The sequence below is a fragment of the Saccopteryx leptura genome, chromosome 1, assembly GCF_036850995.1.
Source record: "Saccopteryx leptura isolate mSacLep1 chromosome 1, mSacLep1_pri_phased_curated, whole genome shotgun sequence".
NCBI classification, from domain to species: Eukaryota; Metazoa; Chordata; class Mammalia; order Chiroptera; family Emballonuridae; genus Saccopteryx; species Saccopteryx leptura.
The window spans coordinates 167957476-167978743 of record NC_089503.1 but is presented as its reverse complement, the minus strand read 5'-3'; the positions used below and the strand labels follow the sequence as shown (position 1 = coordinate 167978743).

At 37.2% G+C, this 21268-nt stretch overlaps 1 protein-coding gene across 2 annotated transcripts in view; it reads right to left on the bottom strand.

Moving 5' to 3' along the window:
• BRINP3 (BMP/retinoic acid inducible neural specific 3) overlaps window positions 1–21268 on the bottom strand; it is a 342152-nt gene that overhangs the window by 305525 nt on the left and 15359 nt on the right. For both annotated transcript variants that reach the window (XM_066360881.1, XM_066360884.1), the window contains exon 2: window positions 21059–21125. The gene's annotated coding sequence lies outside the window, so the exon portion shown is untranslated. The remainder of the gene's footprint in view (window positions 1–21058; window positions 21126–21268) is intronic.

Sequence of the window (21268 nt, the reverse complement as noted above, 5' to 3'; positions counted from 1 at the left end):
ATAGAGATATTATAATTTTTCTAAATCTTGTTGGAATAAAAATATTTTTAAAAACAATTTGGAGATATTGTGAAATTGTGTCCCATTACCTCTTGATACTTCATATACAGATCTCTCTCTAGGTACTAGGCTGTTATGGATTGCATCATTTTTCTTATTATGTTATTGTTTGTTTGTTGCTGGTGTACATAAACATGATTGGTTTTAAATACCAACTTTAAATCTAGAAGATTTAAAAAACTTACTTCTTAATCCTAAAATTTTAATATATAGATGGGGATTTTCTAGATAGAGATTTGCATAACCTATAAATAATAAAAATTTTAGTTTTTTTTTCTTTCTATTTATCTACCTTTAAATATTACTATGGAACAACTGTTTAAATAACGAATAAAGAAATAATATACTTACATATGATAAAACTAGAATCATAAAGAGAAAAAACATTTTAAAATTTGACAGGAAAAAAAGAACTCTATGGTCAATTTCACCAGTAAACTTGGCAAAGACTGAGTAGTTTAATGGAATTCCTCCAACAGTTCATGCTTTAAACACTAGAGGTCAAAATTAGGTCAATTTCAACAGAGCAAAGTACTAATTTAAAAAATTACATTCAATCGTCTACATTTCAGAAAATGGTGCTAGTTCAAGGATAGTGATAAATGAGGCTGGACTGATATAAAATTTAATCACCCTTTGATAAATTGCAAATTTCTTTTCTATGCCTTAGTTGCAAGTTGTCTTTCTGTATAATGGCTTGAAAGCTGAATAAGACCTAATTGACTGAAGACTGCCTCAACATGACTGCTTTTCAAATGTGAGCAAGTCATAATAATATTTTATTGTTCTTGATTCAAATTACAATGAATGCTAAAACCTTGTCAACATGTTTTTAAATGAAAGATTTTAATTTTAGTAATAATGTTTGTTTTTTGTTCTCCATAAATTTACATCTGTTTGCATATGTACAAACATAAAAACTGTGAAATTTATGTCCATAGGTTTATCTATTCACACGTGGAATGTTTAATTTTGCCAGAGAAAACAGGTTATAATTCAGCTTGTCATTTATACTGATTTTGTAAACTATACATAATGCAAAGCATAATGAATATTAAAATTCAAGGAAACAATTTCGCAGACTACAGTCCAGTGTCTGATTTATAGATCAAAAAGATCCACTAGTAATTTGAGATTATCATTTAGAAGTACCTGTTGAAAGTATTACCCTTCCTACTTATAAACTTGGGTGGTATCATCTCTGCTGCTGTTAAGTAGAATAAAAATATGACAGAAGTTGTATTGTTTGAGATATATAAACTATGTCAAGAATAAAAGCCCCATTTTTCTCTTCTTTTTTTTCAGTCAAGACTATGGATTTTGGGTCAATACAAACTAGATTCACTCCCCAGCTCTCTTTGAATGGGAAGAATGACTGTAGAGTCCTTGGGCCAATTACTTATGTAGATTAAAACCTCATTATTTTCATAGGTAATTATAATAATAGTGCCTAGCTAGAAAAATAAGGTAAAGATTAACAATAAATTAATAATTCATATAATGCAGCTAGCAAAATACTTGACACCATAAATGCTCTAAAAATAAGTAATTACATTTGTGATTATAATAATTGCCACTCTTGTTTAACAATGTGATAAAGTTTTGGCTGAATAACTCCCCCCACTGCGATCACCTAGTCTGAACAACAGAAATTATAAACATAGGGCATTTCCAGAATAGTAAAAGCATCTTAAATAATGTTTGAGAACACAACAAAAATAGACAATTAAAAAGAAATGTCTGACCTGTGGAGGCGCAGTGGATAAAGCGTCAACCTGGAATGCTGAGGTCTCTGGTTTGAAACCCTGGGCTTGCCCAGTCAAGGCACATATGGGAGTTGATGCTTCCTGCTCCTTCCCCCTTCTCTCTCCCTTCTCTCTCTCTCTCCCCCCTTCGCTAAAATGAATAAAATCTTTTAAAAAAAATTTTCTGAAAAAGTCTTTTGTTACCCTTGTCTTGACTGTTTAACAAATCATTCCAAAGTTAGTGTCATCCAACAACAACCATTTTAAAAAACAATGATTGGAGACTCTGTTTTTCCAAAATTTGTCTATTTTCCTTTAGTCTGAGGTCAGTAATGCAATGAAAGTTTCCAGTTTGGGAAATGTTCACAGTGCCAGCATTGTTGAATTTGTTTGTGGCTGCTAGGTAGAGAGGCAATAAATGCAAATTTTAGAGACTGGTTACCAGACTTCAAAGCTTAGGTCTAAAGCCAGCTGGCTCTATGACATTGGGAAAGTATACCCTTGGTCCCAAGTTTCTTTATCTGTAAAACTGCAAGGATAATATTATTTAAAAGGGTTGTTGTGGGAATTAGTCGAGTTAATGCATACAAAGTGCCGCACAGAAAGGCACGAGGCTCATGGCCCTGCATATGCACGTGCTAAGTGTGAGCTATTATTATCGCTGTTAGTGCTGGCCAGCTCAGCTGGGAAAAAGCCGGGGAACTTGAGGAGGAAAAGCAAATGAGGATGAATTTAAGCCTAGTACTGAGAACACTCTCACAGTACATTTCATTTGCATCCGTTCCTGACCCAGGTCAGAGGCCAGAAATGGACATGGTATAAAACTACTTGCCTGAACTCTTTGTTGGTGGGAAGATGCATCAAAATAGAGCCAATTTCTGGCAAATGCCTTAGTTAAAAATGGGAGTAGGGAGCCCTGCTGGCTTCTCCACATGCTGTAGAAATGCACCTTTGAATAAGGAGACTTTGCTTTTAACCCAACAGCCAGCTGCTCCAAGATCTTCTGTGAAGAGCATGTGAAGAGCCCAGTCCTCTGAGAAGGAGGGGCTCTCTGCAGGGAGAAGGGGGTTGTTATGCCTCTCATTTTCATGCCTAAGAGTTTTTCTTTCCCAACTCTTTATTCATGGATAGAGTAGGCATAATTATCTCATAAACACAGAAACTCTCTTTCAGATACCAGGATGGTAGAAGAGGCAAAAGCATTATTATTTACAAGTAATAAAACTGTTAACAGAGAGTATCCCACATATAAATGAAAAATAAAAGTAAAAATTGTTCCATCATAAAATAGTTTCATTAGAAAGCACATGAAAGTTAAATATATTAAAAAGCAAAGAATTAACCCTGGCTGGTTGGCTCAGCAGTGGAGTGTTGGCCTGGCATGTGGATGTCCCAGGTTCAATTCCCAGCCAGGGTACACAGGAGAAGTGCCCATCTGCTTCTTCCCTCTTTCCCTTCTCCTTTCTCTCTATCTCTCTCTTCCCCTCCCACAGCCAAGGTTCTATTGGTGCCAAGCTGGCCAGGGCACTGAGGATGGCTCCATGGCCTCTGCCTCAGGCACTAGAATGGCTCCGGCTGCGACGGAGCCATGCCCCAGATGGGCAGAGCATCGCCCCCTGGTGGGCATGCCGGGTGGATCCTGGTAGGTGCATGTAGGAATCTGTCTCTCTGCCTTCCCGCTTCTCACTTCAGGAAAATACACACACACACACACACACACACACACACACACACACACACACACACACAGCATTAACTTCTTATGCACCCACAAATTCCAAGAAGAAACAAAAGAAAACTTTAATGGAATTTAGCACATTTAACATGGAAATGAATATAGCGTATGTATATCTAAAATAAAACAATGCTGCATAAGTGAAGAAAGAAACAACACAAAAAAGTTTTCAAAGCACAGAAAGTCATTGAAATATTTTTAATAATTTGGAAGATGTAATCTTTGGTTAAAGAAGAAGAGAAAGAAGAAATAGGAGGAGGAGTGGGGTGGAGGGGAGACACTGCTCTATCAGTCAGTGTCCAGGTGACCATTATGCTGATATACTTATTCTTCCCATTTGTCACATTGGTGTGTCCACCTGGTGAACACTCATCAAGATCGATAGTCATAATTTGTGTGGTTTCTGTATGTACTGCTTTTAAAACAACAACAACAAAAATATGGCGGAGTCAAGATTAAAAAATCATAAAGTCCCTGATACATACTATTATACTTTTTTCTAAAACAAAATAAAAACATATGAGTTCCAACCAACAATATGGTGCTACGTTACTGCACAGGGTATTGTTATTTATAAAGGTTACCAATTTAAGAAAGAAAATTTAACATTTTAAATTGCATTTGTGATTATTAAAGTGGCTGAAAATGATTTCATATGTTGTTCTCCATTAAGGATGATAGAAAATATTTTATTTTCTGATACATGTATGTACAAGTCTTATAAGTAAGTCCCTCCCCTCTTTGGTGACTGTAAAATGTCAGTTATTTCTTTTATATGAACTGGCCAAACTCATTGTCTCCAATACCCACATCCACTTATTCATTGTTTTCAACTGCTGTATTTAAGTACATGCAGATTGTTTCTTTTGCTCTGACATAAACAATTTATTTCCAATTATTTACAGCATTTTGCACACCACTGCAAGAAAACGATTAAGGGAATGTTTCAGGAGTTGTTTGCCAATATGTCTCTGACATCTTCAATGTGATGAGATAAGACAGTCAGGTGTTAAACATAATAACATGAATTACCCAACACATCCGGAGGCTCTGGAGGTCTTCTTAAGCAAGTGTTCTTGTCCCTTCCCTTGAGCTATGCTTTGAGGGTTTTTCCCTTAAGGATTAAACATATGGAAAACAATTTAATTTGAAAAGATGAAAAAAAAGGGAGACTCTATATTATATTTTGTTTAGCAACCGAAATTTTTCTATTTTAAATAGACATTTCTGCTCCTTAATCTGTAAGGGATTAGAAACAACAGGAATTATTTTTATTTCATTCATTAGTTTATTTTAGCATGATCTAAAGGCCTTATCACAAAAATAAGAGAAATGCTCAATTTTTGTCATGAGTACTAACTTTCTTATCATAGCTTATTAGAAAAATTTGTTTAAATGGAAATAGAAAACACTGAACTAAGTTAATGATGTGGGAGTAAGGTACACTGCCAAGTTAATATAAAACAGAAGCAAGTGTTCTCCTTTGAAGGCGACAGTCTCCATTAAATAAATAAGAAAAAACCAATTCTAATGTGTTTTCCCTCACAATCTCTAACAGTTTCCAGAGAGCTTACAATTGAACCACTTTGATAGATAATATGATTGCATGAGTTTTGAAGATGTTTTTATTAAAATCTTTTCCATGGCAATTCATAGTCTCAAAAATTTACCTGATAAGAGAGTGACTATATAGTAAATTGCATGCAGATAGCTTATTGTTAATTTAATTGTGACTGTTAAAATTCAGTCATTATTAGGAACTATTATATCTGGAGCACAGGTGTGTAAACACTTGCTTTATGGTTTACTTCAGAATGTCCTTTGCCCCACTGAAATACTGAGGTCAGTTTATTTGCTAGAGATCGGAATGAGCAGATGTGGTTATAATCTTACCGGTGTACCTCAAGAGCAACAGAATCTTACAAAACAAAATTATACTTTCTATGTATGCTTTCCTCAACTGTAAGAAATGACAGAACAATTTAGTAATGAGTTTGATGTCCTTGATCAAAGAGAAAACAATTTATGCATACCTTGCAATGGTGGATCAAGTTTCCTATTTAATTTAAAAAAATACGCAGAATAAGCAGCTGATGAGAAAGCAAATAGTAGAGAAATACTTGCAACACAGCTCACCTAAGGACCCCTCAGCCCCACGACCGCTCAGGGGGTTTCATGGATAGGTACTGACTCATCTCACGGTGGATCGTGTCAGACAAAGGAAACTGGATTTTACGCAGCGGTGAAACCCTTGGGCTTTACACACATATCATGAGGAACTTAAATCAACAATTTGCTTTTAGTTTTCCCATTGAAAAATATATATAGAGAGAAATGTCACTCCTCTATTTAACCACGATCAGTGGTAATGAGGCTATAATGTCAATGTGAGCAGGAAGCAAACCTAGAGCGCAGGCATCTCTAAGCTATGCACCTGCTCTTGGCTTCCCAGGGTCCCCAACATTAGATCCCTACAAGTTTGAATCACATGGGATTCTTAGGCACACACTTGGTGATGGCTACCTATTTTTTTATTATTATTAAACACATGGGAACATACAGCCTTTCTACAGGAAAATACGCCCTCTCGTTTTTCTTTCAAGACACCAAATCTCTGTCTAGGTTATAGGTTTCATTTTTGTAAAGATAAGAGGATAGTGAAATATTTGTCTAATATGAAGGAAAACAAGAGCAAGCCTCATGATACATGGAAACTGTATCAGTCTAAGTAAGACTGCTCCAGGGAGAGAAACAACACAGTGACTTGACCAGAGAAAGTTCAATGGGATTGGAGTCACAGTGCATTGGCTACTGAGAAGAGATCTCTGAAGACTATAAGAATATGTGAAACTAGTCACTGCATAGGCCAGAGCTTGGACACCATTGGCTCACTGGATGGCAGAGACGTTGTGGCATGTACTGGCAGAATTTGCTGTAAACTTCCCTCGAAGGCATTGGCTGGTGACTTAGTAATAGCCACAGAGAGCCCGAGCCCAGAGTGACCTGGAGAAAGAGCTGGTCCTGGGAGCTTCTAGGCCACTGGGAGCAATAGCTCACTTGCTCACACTGCAGCAGCCCCGGGGCAGGGAAGGCGTGCACCTGTGGGAGCCAGCCTGGGGAACATGCTGGAACCTGGAAGGAACCTTTTTCCCCCTTCAGTGTTTCTCCAGTGCCCTCTGCTGGCAGGGCTTCAACGCCATCTGGCAAAGGAGAAAACATTGAAAAGAACCCAGGTCCATTTTTGCAGAGCAATCCAAAGGGGTGAATTTGGGGATGAGAGGCCACAAATTGATATACAACAGAAACTGACACTTAGAGGCAGGCAGGCTCAGAGAGCCAAGAAAAAATGATCGAGACACTGGATCACCTAGCGTATGGGCTTCATATGGCCAGAGCCTTAGATATTCCCAAAGAAACGTGAAAGTTAGACTTTCCATAGGGTATCTCCCACATTTTCAGTATTAACTAAATTACAAGTCACATCCGGAGGAAGTGTTTGCCAAAGGAACAACCATGGGGCCCAAACCTAGCTTATTTTGAAGCCTCTGCCTAGAATATGATTGTAACATCTGCATTGTATATCTGCCCTCTAATCTGAGCACAATTTGGATCCTGAAGCGTTTTCCATTGATTCAAACAACATTCTAAATGAAGCATGTAAGTCATACATGGGAACAGAGATTACTTACATTATAGACTATACCATCTTTTTCGGCAACCCTGCCTATATAAGAACTTGCCTGACTGGGGTTCTAACTCTTCGTAAAGACCCAGCTAGTCTTTCTGAAGACAGAGGTGAAGTAACTGAATTTAATAACAGTATTCTTGAGTCACAGAATTCTTTTCAGCGTAAATGTTTGACTTGCATGTAACAATTATTTTTCAGTATTTTACATAAAAATAGTATTTTAGTATTTAATATTTTCTAAAATATGTTGGATATAGAAATGCTTGTAATATAATGATGGTGATAGCCACTTGTTCAAAGACCATTCAAGTCACTTTCTTAAACATTTTTTGTTTTCAGAGACAGAGAGAGAGAGTCAGAGAGAGGGATAAATAGGGACAGACAGGAATGGAGAGAGATGAGAAGCATCAATCATCAGTTTTTCGTTGCAACAACCTTAGTTGTTCATTGATTGCTTTCTCATATGTGCCTTGACCGTGGGCCTTCAGCAGACCGAGTAACCCCTTGCTCAACCCAGCGACCTTGGGCTCAAGCTGGTGAGCTTTTTGCTCAAACCAGATGAACCCGTGCTCAAGCTGGTGACCTTGGGGTCTTGAACCTGTGTCCTCCACTTCCCAGTCCAACATTGTATCCACTGCGCCACTGCCTGGTCAGGCACTTTCTTAAACATTTTGCAAAAATTGTTCTTGATATTATTATTAGGCATATGTTTCTATATGTTTTACATTTTCACATTTTTTCAATGTTTGCTTGTTAAAGGTCACAATGTTGTTTGAATTGTATTTTTGCATGTAGCATATGTAAAAAATGATGATGGAGACTGTAGAGGATATATTTAATTCATGTATGTACAATAATGCTATGTAGTTTGTCACACAGTAAGAGCTTTCCTGACAGACACAGAAGTACCTCTCCTGTCTTTTCCTTGAACCTAATGTGTTCCAATATCTTATTAGTTTTCACACTACACTGTAATTTGTGGCTTATTTCTCTGTTGTCTAAGCAATATGGTGTACTTCTTATAAGCATGAAAGACATTGTTTATTTTTATTTTCAAATGTTAGGATACGAGCCAAACACTGAATGATTAAAAATTAATTCATTGAGGCTCTGATGGGTTTATCAGTCAGAGCATTGTTCTGAAACACCAAGGTAGTGGGTTCAAACCTTGGTCAGGGCACATAGGGTAAGTGACCAGAGAATGTATAAGTAAGTGGAACAAATGAATGCTTCTTTCTCTCTCTCCATTCCTCTGTCTCTCTAAAATCAATCAATAAAAATTAATTGATTAAGTAAATAAATTACTTTCTATTTATAAGTGCTCTTTCATATCAATTTCTTTCTTTTTTTTTTTTTTTTTTTTTTTTGTATTTTTCTGAAGTTGGAAATGGGGAGGCAGTCAGACAGACTCCCACATGTGCCCGACTGGGATCCACCTGGCACGCCCACCAGGGGCGATGCTCTGCCCATCTGGGGCGTTGCTCTGTTGCAACCAGAGCCATTCTAGTGCCTGAGGCAGAGGCCACAGAGCCATCCTCAGCGCCCAGGCCAACTTTGCTCCAATGGAGCCTTGGCTGCGGGAGGGGAAGAAGCAGATGGGCACTTCTGTGTGCCCTGGCCGGGAATCGAACCCGGGACTCCTGCACGCCAGGCCGATGCTCTACCACTGAGCCAACCAGCCAGGGCCTCATATCAATTTCTTATAATTACATTTAACAAGGATAAATAAGAAATAGGCATAAATATACCAAACAAAATTTAAATAGCTGTAGTTTTAATGCTACTTATATTAAATATCTAAGGGTCTATTATTATTATTTTTGATATATTTTGTGTTTTTATTTACATAATAACCATTAAGATTGTTTTGCTCCAAATGGTGTTTCAGTTTTGGACACTGAATAGACTGTTTCAAGATGGCATAAGCCTGAAATGCTATTTTAAAACACAATTTTAAAAATACTTCAGAATGTTAAATCTTGACCTGATCTGTCAGGAAGCTACAGAGAGCTTTTCTGTAAGATTTTTTTCTTTTTCTAAGAGGAAGCTACATAAAAAGAGGGAAAAAGATGAAAAAGAAAGGAAGGAAGGAAGAAGGAAGGAAGGAAGGAAGGAAGGGAGGGAGGGAAGAAAGGAGGAGGGGGGAAAAGAGAAAGTACTAAAAGTTATTAAGTGGGTCAATGAAATTCATACTTGACATTTAAGCATCAATTATTAACTAAGTTGGATTTCATGAAAGTTTTTCAGGGACTCCCAATGCCCATCCTACATTCTCAGCCACATATAGAATCCCTTTCTACAATTTTGCTGTTTTTTCTTACACTTATTTCATTTTTAAAAGTAGTCTATTTATTTATTCTAAGTTTTCATAAACACCTACATAATGAACACTAAAGACCTATCTCCCTTACTTTCTTCTATAATAGGGCAAGGTAATAATATATATTACCTATTACTAATAAATAAGATTATTTTCTGTTAACATTTACTTGTTCTGTGTCAGTATTTTCTCTCAACTTCATTTTATTCCAGTTTCTAACCCACAGTTTTGACACCTAAGTTTAGATCTGTTTCAGGATTTCAAAGGCTTCCTGAGACTTTTGTGCGACTCAAGTATTCTTATTCATCCAACATTAAAGTGGTTTCCTTCCTTTATTTTCTTTTCAGCTACACAGCTGCTTGTCAAATCTCCTTTGAGTGTTTTCTCTGTTGTTGGTGACGTCAATCTGCCCCAGCAACAAAGAGCCTATTTGTTTTCTTAGATTATAACAGTGAGTTACAGGAATACCCTCAGTATAACCACACATGCTGAAGACAGTGCCCTAACAGCCCTGTAGACAATCTTCCATTCTCTCCCACATATAATAAAAGAAATGAAAATTGGAAAAAAAATTTTAAACTTTGGTATAGTTCCTAAAAAAATAAAAGCTAACTAGTATTTACACTTTAATTATATAGATGAGAAAAATATGTGAAAAATGGTTCTGTCAACTGTTCTCCTTAAATATGTAGCGATAAATGACAGACATTCAAGTCTTTCTAACAAGAGCTGAAATCAATTCTGGATCTTGCAAATGGCTACTTCAAGACAAGCATCAAAAACTGCTCTCAGAAAGAAAATCTATCTCATCCATAAAGTAGCGATAATAAGTTAAATACAGAGCTACATTATATTTTAAATAATATCCTGGTATGTAGTCCAGCATACATGGCATATATGCATACTATATAGCTTTCTAAATTGTTTAATAATTTTTGGTGATCACATTTGCTTACCCTAAACTCTATTTCTTAATCTTAGAGAAATACATAACATTTTATTTTCATAGAAGAAAATTATGTTCCATCATTCATCACTCCCACTTTCTTTTAAATAGCTGTATTTATTTACTAAAGTTAGCTTTTGATGATCTTTCCAAGAGATCAGTACTGTACACAACACGTTAATAATCTAGAAGGCATTCTACCAAATTTATTTTCCCACCAACAAAACTCCTAAAATACTGATGGCAAGTACATATTTTATGGATATTCATTACAAGGGTTTTTTTTTAATGATATTTTAAAGTCCTAAAATAAAATCATATCAAATATAGTAGCAAGGATATGGGATATTCCAGTGAAAAGTGTGAAAAAAGCATTGACTTCCTTTTTTAAAAAAAAGAGTTTAAAATTGGTTTTAGAGAGAGAAAAGAAGGGTGAGAGAAACATCAATTTTTTGTTCCACTTATTTATGCATTCATTGGTTGATTCTAGTATGTGCCCTGACCGAGGAACAAAGCCACAAGCTTGGTGTATCGGGACAACATTCTAACCAACGGAGCTACCTGGACAGGGTCTAGGCATTAATTTTTCTTAACTGGTAATAATAATTCATTTTAATAACAAAATCAGAAATCTACACATTTTATAAGTCTTAGAAAAATAGAGTAAAAAACAATAAAATAGAACTGCATTATTCTATGAGTTCACCTAATAACTTGTCATTTCTTCTTTGCATATATATTTTTATTCCTAAGAGATGATTTCTTTTATGAGAACATTTCCACCTTATGGTGTAGGTCTTATAATTTCCAAACCTTGGGTTAGAGATCATTAAGGTTTTTACTACACATGAATTTGGTGAATTTCTCTGGCACTAACATAAACTGTTTCTGATGTTTATGTCATGTTAACTAAAATAACCATCACTAATCAATTTAGGAGAGATCCTCTAAGTGCATCTAAATCATTAACTTGCCTTTAAAACAACAAGACAAATTCTTTTAGTCTAAAGGACATACTATTGAGCGCACACATCACATCACACAGATTTCATTTTGGCTAAATTTTCGTGTAAGGCTATCTGCCAATACTGCTTACATAAACCCATAGATAAGATGGTTTTAGCAATTCCCAAAGCTACTAATGATGTGTCAATTCTGGGCATAGGATAATAAATGTCAGGATTGGTTGCAAAATGTGATTATGTCTCATCCAACTAGGAGGTAATTACACCATCCTGTGTGAAAACAACAACTACTTGAGAATCCCCAGAGCCTATATATAGAAAGCACGATAACTCTTAGTTTAACGTCACATCAATCTAATTTCTAATGTCACCTAACAATGCTGGCTAGGTTTTCAATGTGGCAATTTTTATTATTATTATTATTACTCTTGTTTCTAAACTGTGTTACAGATAAATCATATCCTGGTTTACAACTGAGTGTATCTCCAAATGACTGTTCAGTCTCTACACACGTCCTGAGAGGTAACAGCCGACTGGAACACCGTCATGAGCAATAGCCGAAGCAGAGGCAGAACGCTTAATATTTGCTGTAGACAGAATAACAATCTGTGGATTTAATCAAGGGGATTATTTCATATCAATAGTAAAATCTAAATTTCATAATCAACAGGTTCTTTGGGCCAATTCAAGCATTTTCCTGTGAATTCCCAAACATGATACTACAATAAAAGGCAAAAAATTTATAAATTTATTTTTTTAAGCACAGTTTCATTAATTGCCCCCAAACTGGCAGCAGGTGTTTTTACCCTCCTGCTACTTTTTTTTTAATTCCCCCATCTGCTCATTCTGGGAAACTAAAATATCTCAGCCCTATCAAAGACGCCACAGGTCACATTCTGTGACTGCAGGTGAAGCCCTCCCTGTGGTGATATCGGCGCTCTTTGCTGCCCAGAGCCAACCCGCATCCTCCTGCCACTTCAGGAAATAATGTGCTCCTCCTTCTAATCCGTTTGAATCCCTGAAGGTTGCCAAAACTAGAAAGACTGAAGCACCTGGCAGGAAATTTAAGATCAGTGGAAATGTACCTATTTAGATACAGTATGTTGGTACTATACTGAGAAACACTATTCCATATCATGTCAATATATATATATATATATATGGCATTCAATTCTATGGCACAATGTCTATAGAATTGTCAGTAAAATATTACACAGATAAAATATAAAAGTTTTATCTTGCAATGTTTGTAAAATGAGCCACAAAAAAGGTAATATATGTATTACATATATATATATATATATACACATGCATATCAGTTGCTGAGAATTTTATTAAATGTGTGCAAAGTTCTCTATAATGTTTCATAAGTTCTTGGAGATTTCTAAAACTACATTAAATATAATTTTAATATTCATGGGTATATCTACTTTTATTGTAGGTGATTACATGTTTAATCTTTATTAAGTTCTTAATAAATACTGGTATGGATCAAAGTTATAACAGTTGCTCTCTGACACAAGTTTCTATTTTCATAAGAGATGACCCATTTTCAGGGACATCATTCATACCTAGACCTTTCTCACCTTACAGAGAAGTGTCATAGAACCCCCGATGACAGTTATCTTTTCTCTATAAAACACTACTGTAACATTTATTGCTATGTATGTTAAAATTTATCATGATCCAGTGATCCTGAATTCAGTAATGCAATAAGGTAAAATTCTTCTTCAAGATCTTTAGGAAAATGAGAGAAATAAAGATGCAAAAGAGAAAAGAATGTAAAATCCCACAGCACACATAATTCTATGTTGTATCCAAGTCTGTGCCGCCATGGGGCAAGGTGCTCTGTGCTGGTTCTCTTTCTGTTTCTGCAGCAGTGAGCTCAGAAAACACGGACGTGGTGAGCACTATGAAACAGGTCCATAACCTACCACGTAGGCCACCGTAAGGAAGTGTTACTGTGTGTGCTCTTGATAATGAACTAAGTTCAGATATTCACATGTTCATTCTAAAGATACTTTGTCTCTGGCAATGAGTTAATTAAGCACCTTGTTAGAAATATGATATCCTATAAAATTTTATTTATTATTATTCAGTCCCAAAGGTTATGTTTAATTTCACTATGCTTTCTAGCTTGGTAGTTCCAAAGAATAAATAAAATATCACTCTGTTTTCCTTTCCTTTTTTTTTTTTTTCATTGAAAGCCTTTGAGGGCAGGACTAATTCCAACAAATGCAGCTGAAGTGCTTATCCAGTTGTCAGTTTGATTCTGTAGCATTTTGTTTGATTTTATAACTGTGTGTATAGATTGTTAGTGTTGGAAAGCACTCTACTTACTAGGAATTCGATAAGCGATTAAAACTTCAAAAATGTTTCCTCCAAGTGCCTCTAAATAGATCCCATAAACAAAGGCAGTCAAGTGCAGGGTGAAGTAAACGAGGGCGTGCCCTGATGGTTCACAGCGTGCAGGGATGACTGTGAGAGATGTGTTTAGGGTATTCTCTGCCCTCTCCATGAGGTTTTGGGAAATATATGAGCAGAGAGCTGACTTTCCACAAGAGGGCTTCATGTTTCAAATCAGCATTATCATACTTTTTTGGCAGGATGCCCAGAAAAGTCTAATGCTTGTTACTTTATTAAATGAAGAAGAATTTTTATGGGAATATGTTATAACTCTTCTGGAGAACTTTCTAAAATGCATACATGCATATTTGTCCATTTAGAGAAAATATAAGCCCCCATACTCAAATATTAATTACATACATGTTTGATTGCTTATGTGGATTATTTATACACATAGTTATAATTTATTGCTCTTTGAGAGATTTTTTTTCTACAGAAAAAAAATTAGATCATAAACAAATTCTCTATCTAATCTAATCAATAAATCATCTGTCCATCCATCCATCCATCCATCCCTCTATCCATCTTCATCATCCATCTCTATGTATGCTATATATCTGTATGACTGTGTATCTATCTTTTCCCATATTTTTGTAAGATAAATATGGCCACTGACTTTTATCTGTACATATGCCCATTTTCATAGAGTTTGTGGATAAAATGCTATAATTTGATTTTATATGGTTTCTTCAGCTGCTACCCATTGAGAATAGCTAATTGAAAGGAAACTCAGTTTTTCATAATAAGAAGTGTAAGTTTTGTAGGCAGTCCATGATGTGTGTGAAAGTAGAGGAGACTGTATTTCTACCTGTCAATATTAAACCTGGAAATCCTAGTTTACCAGCTGTAGCTGGAATCTTTAGATGTCGTATCATGTTGAAGCCAAAGCGATCTCTCATCTTTATTATATCAACAACTTTCTCACTGCTGTCCTTGCCTCTGTATTTACCATCCTCAACCTCTAGTTAAATACACACACGACAGAGGAAGCACGGCTTCCTGGCAGTTCTTCTGACCTCCACCTGCCCATATTCACCTGTCCCATTCAGAGGAAAAGCCAGACAGCTTCTGATGACCCTGGGGACGCTACACAAGCCAGGCCCTGGCTGCCATGCTCATCGTCTCCTCTACCAATATTCTTACTACTCACTCTGCTCTAACTGGGAGGAGCACCTACTGACCAGGTGGAAGGTTCTACATCCACACCTACACAGGATATAAAGTTTATCACCTTTGAACATAAACAATCACAATTATAGTAACAGGACACCACTAGAGCTGGAGAGTGTCTATGTGTATTTGAAAAATCATAAACTTTGTTTCATCTGGTATTTCTTTTGCACTGGATTAGTTACCCATTCCTTGATTCGATAAACAGCTATTGACTGTCTACTACGTGTGAGCATGAACAAAGCTGGACAGAGTAGGGAAGGGCATGGGGACATATCCTGACCTCAGGAAGTCTACAGTCAGATAGAGGTCCAGAAACAAAGTGTATAAAGGCACTAAGAATTACAGATAACCATTAGCTGTGTAAACTGAAGAAAGAAGATGTCATAATGTGAAGACTACCACCAAAGAGCCCTTCAGATCCAATGCCTCGTGCAGGTCCCCTGGGCGGGTGACCAATCAGAGTTCTAGGCACAGAGGCTGAGCAGGCTGAGCGGGAGCAAGCAGCATCAGACTCCAGGACATGCAGAAAGCTCGCGAGACTGACAACCTCTGGGTATGTTGGGGGACTTAAGAAGAACGGAGGAGGGGAGCTGAATGATTTAGAGAATGAGCATGAGGAAAGGCCAAAAATAGGAATTCAAATGTTATCATAAGTGTAACAGAAGTCTCTACAACACACCAGCCTGTGCTGTTAGCTTCCATCAAGTCTGCTGAATATTTACAGTATAAAATAGGCACTTCAAGAATTATTCTCATTAATAGTCTGTGTGAACTCAAATCAAACAATCAATGTATTGACGTTTCCAGGTTAGTTTTTCCCTCGTGTTTCTTGCCATTATGTGAAGGGGGGGTGCAATAAAGAAAGCACATTATTTTTTGTGTAGGTTTTATTTCTTTTTCAAAGTTTTTCACCACTCTTTTGTGTTATAACCAATACTGGAGCCATTGCATCGGAAATGTGGGGGTGATGCTCATTAGAGATTGCACTTTAAAATACAATGATTTTTTGTTGTTTTTTTTTAAAAAAAAACTTACTTAATTTATATACTCCTTACAGGCAAATTCCTGACTTCTTCTTGGGATCTAGTCATTCTCTGTAATTGGAGCATTTTATACTCTTGGTTAAATCTAGTACTGCCTCGAACATTATCACGAGTATGTTTTGCTCATCTATTTCTGTGATCTTTATTTACATTAGGGGTTATGTTGCCCGTGATCAACTTTCTTCCTTAGTATAATTCTTTCCCCATTTTAAGAAAGAGCCTTTAGAGGCTGGGCAGGGCTGCCCATTTATTATTCTCATCATAACGGAGGTGGCAGAACACCACTGTACTATCATTAGAGGCCCAGGTGAGTCTATTGAACGTGCATGGTGGGGACAAGCTGTGCCATGTGACTCGCTTCAACTTTCATTTAGTGAGGTTTTTGGTCACCCAATAGAAAGTGCTGAGGTGACAGAGCTAAATTGTGCAGGTGATTGTTAAGGAGGCGACCATGATACTCAATGTCGAGGTGCTACAGTGATGTATGTAATTTAAAAAAATGCCTTACTGACTCTAAGTGCTATAAATTCACTCTTTGTGAGTGATAATTATAAGTCAGACTTTACAGAAGTCTGGCAGAGTTTCACCATTTTTTCCAGCAAATATTAAGCTTGAGCTTTATGTTTTTGTAATGGTGTATTTCAGTGCAATCTTCCAGACCTTTCTAGTGAGATACATCACCAATTGATTATATTACCCAGATTGTTAAAGCCAAGGCACACATATAAATGTGAAAACAGTACAGATGTTAGATAATTAGGCACTTCCATTAAATAAATCCAAAAGTAGGAAGTCATCTCTGAAGTGTATAAACCAAACTTGTACTTAACTGATATAATCTGTTGGTTATATTAGCAATATATTAATGATAAGCCAAAATCCACAAGATAAGACAGAAAAGGAAGGAAAAAAAAGAGGAAAGAAAAAGACAGAAAGAGATAAAATTTTATTCCAACACCTCTGAAAAAAAAAAGAAATTCATACAAACATTTTGTTCCATTAAAGGAGATTTCAGTCAAAATCCTAACATTATTTTAATTGAAGGCCTGTCTTGTAGGCCAGTTTAACACTATTTTATTTATTTATTTTTTTGTATTTTTCTGAAGCTGGAAACGGGGATAGACAGTCAGACAGACTCCCGCATGCGCCTGACCGGGATCCACCCAGCACGCCCACCAGGGGCGTCGCTCTGCCGCGACCAGAGCCACTCTCTAGCACCTGGGGCAGAAGCCAAGGAGCCATCCCCAGCACCCGGGCCATCTTTGCTCCAATGGAGCCTTGGCTGCGGGAGAGGAAGAGAGAGACAGAGAGGAAGGAGGGGGGGGTGGAGAAGCAAATGGACGCTTCTCCTATGTGCCCTGGCCGGGAATCGAACCCGGGTCTCCCGCACGCCAGGCCGACGCTCTACCGCTGAGCCAACCGGCCAGGGCCTTAACACTATTTCAAACTGTCAAACATCTCTAGAATAAAACTTTAAATTTGTTTTCTGCACTGCTATTTCTTTCTGCCCTACAATGTTGGCCCTGTGACTGACATATATTCAAGCGTCACTCTCAAATAGCAGGCAGAGGTCTGAGTGACACAGTGAAGGCCTGTTCAGCCAGCTCTGGGACCTTGTTACAATGTATCCTTTGGATTGCTTTACTCCTGTTGTCAAGGCAGCATGGTGAACTTGATGACACTGTCATGACTAGAAGCAATAATTCCATTGTTTAAAAAAGGCTCTGGCCGGTCTGGCATGTGGAAGTCCCGGGTTCGATTCCTGGTTAGGGCACAAAAGAGAAGCACCCATCTGCTTCTCCAGCCTTCCCCCTCTCTTTACTCTCTATCTCTCTCTTCCCTTCCTGCAGCCAAGGCTCCATTGGTGCAAAGTTGGCCCGGGCACTGAGGACGGCTCTATGGCCTCCACCTCAGGCGCTAGAATGGCTTCGGCCAAAATGGAGCAACCCCTCAGATGGGCAGAGTATTGCCCCCTGGTGGGCATGCTGGGTGAACCCCAGTCAGGCACATGCGGGAGTCTGATTGCCTCCCTGCTTCTAACTTTGGAAAAATACACACGCAAAAAATCATAATAATAAAAAATTAAAATAAAAAAAAGTAAGCCCGATGATAAACTTTTCCCTAGCACTGAAGCTGAGTTCTCCAAGCTGAGACTGAAATTTTTGCCACATTTTCTAATCATAAAAACATAAAATAAAGGTATGCTGGAAAGTGTAAACAAACTTTCAGAATTCCAGTTTCTCCTGTGTTTAATACACCTAGAAAGAAATATAAGTGCCTCATAACATGTTTCTCTGTGTGGCTCATTTTGTTTTTAAAATAGGATTACTAGGAATCCTATTGTCCCCATAATGCTATCCGACAATAATAAAGAGAGCTTACCAAAGTGATTGACATTAGTGTCCACAGATCAATGTTACAGAATTAACTGTCGATCACAGGGCTTATACTAACAATTACAAACTGCCTAGTAATAGATATTTTTAATTACAAGTTTCCAATAACACCTTTGTACTTTTGAAAAATTGTGCAAGCAGAAGAAAATTTGACTAAGGGATCTAAAATCTTTCAAATGCTGTTTCCGATAGGTTATCCATTCGACACCTTGCATGGTCTTCCTCCTTGCATGATGCCTTCACTAAGAGGAACTTCTTGATTTGTTCAAAGGGCTATCAGCAAGGCCTGCTATGTTTTACGACTTTGAGATGTGTGGTAAGTGCTGAGTAAATATTATAACGCCACACAAGAGGCATTACATTTTCTTTCTGCAAATTTGATTTCTTCTTTTATACGGTCATAACTTTTTCTTTCAGACAAGAAAGCCAATAGGTAATTCCATTCCTATTATACACCAGAAAAGAGAAAGCAAACTAAGGCAGAAAGTGGAATATACCTTTGCTTACCTAGATCACCCATCTGTTTCCATTTGCTGTGCTTTCATATAAAAGATATGGAGAGAAATCAGTGAGACATCTCTGTCCATTTTTACATCTCTCATTATTTTCATCTCTAGATGTTATCAATTCTGTATCCATACCTCGCATGAAAGGCCATGCAATCTCCGTGTAAAATCATTCATTTATTTTGTTTATAATTAATTATTTTTGTTCAACCTTCAGGGTTCAGTATCTGAAATTACATTCCAAGTCCTTATGTGAATTGACTTATTCCAAAATCTAATTAATTTTGTGGGTTTCATCTATTTATTCTTGGATGTCTCCTTAGGTTTTAAATTTCTATTAATTTATCCGATTTTAAGCACTTAAATATTTGCTTTCACTTATGAATATCCTAAAGTTATGCCCATGTGCCATTACTAGGTTACTTAGCGTTTATAATTCCATTTTTTAGTAGCAAGGTTCCTAATTTCATTGAGCATAGGCTTCCAAGACAACTTAGGAAACTTACTCTCTCTAGCATTCATAGTTGAAAAGTAAGAACTTTCTCCTCCAGTGCAGCTTGGCTTCCTTACTTATAATTTAAGAGACTTAGAAAAAGGCTGTCGTTGGTCTCAGCTGAGCTAGGAAATGCCCATCTGTTAACACACCAACAATGTTCAGACTCACATAGCAGCCCGACATGACCACATGGTCAAAAAGAAGAGGTGTAGTCTCCTGAAGAAGGGAGGAAGGATGTTTTCTCTTTATTGACTATTTAAGATGTTTTAAAATTTTCAAATGAAAGACAATTCAAGAAAAACTTGCTTAAGGAAAAAAAATAGCCTAGGGGAAATTACACAGGGGATACCTATTTAACTTCAAAGTTTATGGATATATAATTCAAAGCTTGGTTCAGGCTTCAGATGATGTCACCATGGCCATTCCTCTTTTCATCAACCACTTGCCATCCTTCAGTTTGCCTTCATTTTACGATCTGACATTTTGTTAGGGTGTTGCCAGCAGCCCAGACCCTTCCCAAGCTCAGTATCAGGTTCTGAGGGGACAGAAGTGACTCTCTGAACTGCAATTCCCCAAGAAAAGACATAAGGAAGCTCTTTCCTCTGTTCGGGTCATATGTTCACCCCTAAGAAAACCACCCTGGCTCAGGAAAATATAACAAACTGCTTGGTTTTGAACACTAGCACCTGTCACCCCGGAAGTCACTGAGCTAGTTCCACACCCAGGCCTTTGAAGCAAGAATATGGAAATGTCACAATAACAGCCCAGACTGCTCTTAGAAGACAAGAGGCAGGAGATAACCCCAGTCCACAGCTATTTTACCTTATGAAAAACATGTTAAAATACTCTATTTTCATAATTCAGTGCTACAACATACATGTCTCAACTCTTTTGTCTTTTTTGCCAAAGAACACAATAAAAGATCACATTCACCTACTGAGCCCAGATTCTAATTCTGGAACCCAGAGTACTGTATGTGTCTCTCTTTTGGGTCCAGATGAAAATCCCAAGGTTAAATAATGAGTTTACTTAAAACGTATTAAATAAAAAAGATGGGTAAAAAATACTTAAGTGCATTAGAGAGAAAAGCAGACATTTCTATCTGGAGAATGGAAGATAGAGAAATAACGCAGCAATATGTGATGGTATTAAACTCAATCAAATTTTGCTTGAACTGCTTGACTGAAATAATACAGCAGTGCTTTATTGCAACCTTGAGCTTTACAGAGCCCTTACTTGTAAGTAATTTGTTAACTACGAAATCAGCACTGGGTATATTTCTTCCAGCTGACATACTACTGATTTCCATCAAATTGCTCGTTTACATTTCTACTTGTTTAATTGGGAGGAACTATTAGGAACTGTCTTATGGAGACTTTAAGAAAAAAAAACCCTAGAATTGCTTTTGCTCATTTAAATAAATTACCATTTATATTTTGCATCATGTGTAACTTGAAATCATCACATACAGGACGACTTACCTTTTCTGTGGTGATTCTGCAACAACACCTCACTTACCCTTCTGGTACAGCTGCACTGTGAGGAATAAACCGAACCCACACAAAGACATTCAACTTACTCTGCCCCGAGGAAGTTACAAGGCTCTGAACGTGCACTCTCCAACTTGGTTTCCACTTCTGGGGTTTCTGAAAGACCAATCATTATACACCACATTTTAATGCCTAAGAGAATGACAGGCTGTTGTGAGAAAAAACAGACCTGAAATAAGGATGCTCTTGTTAGCTCACACAGTGAGGCTCAAAAGACAAGATGCTTAAAGGCTGACTTA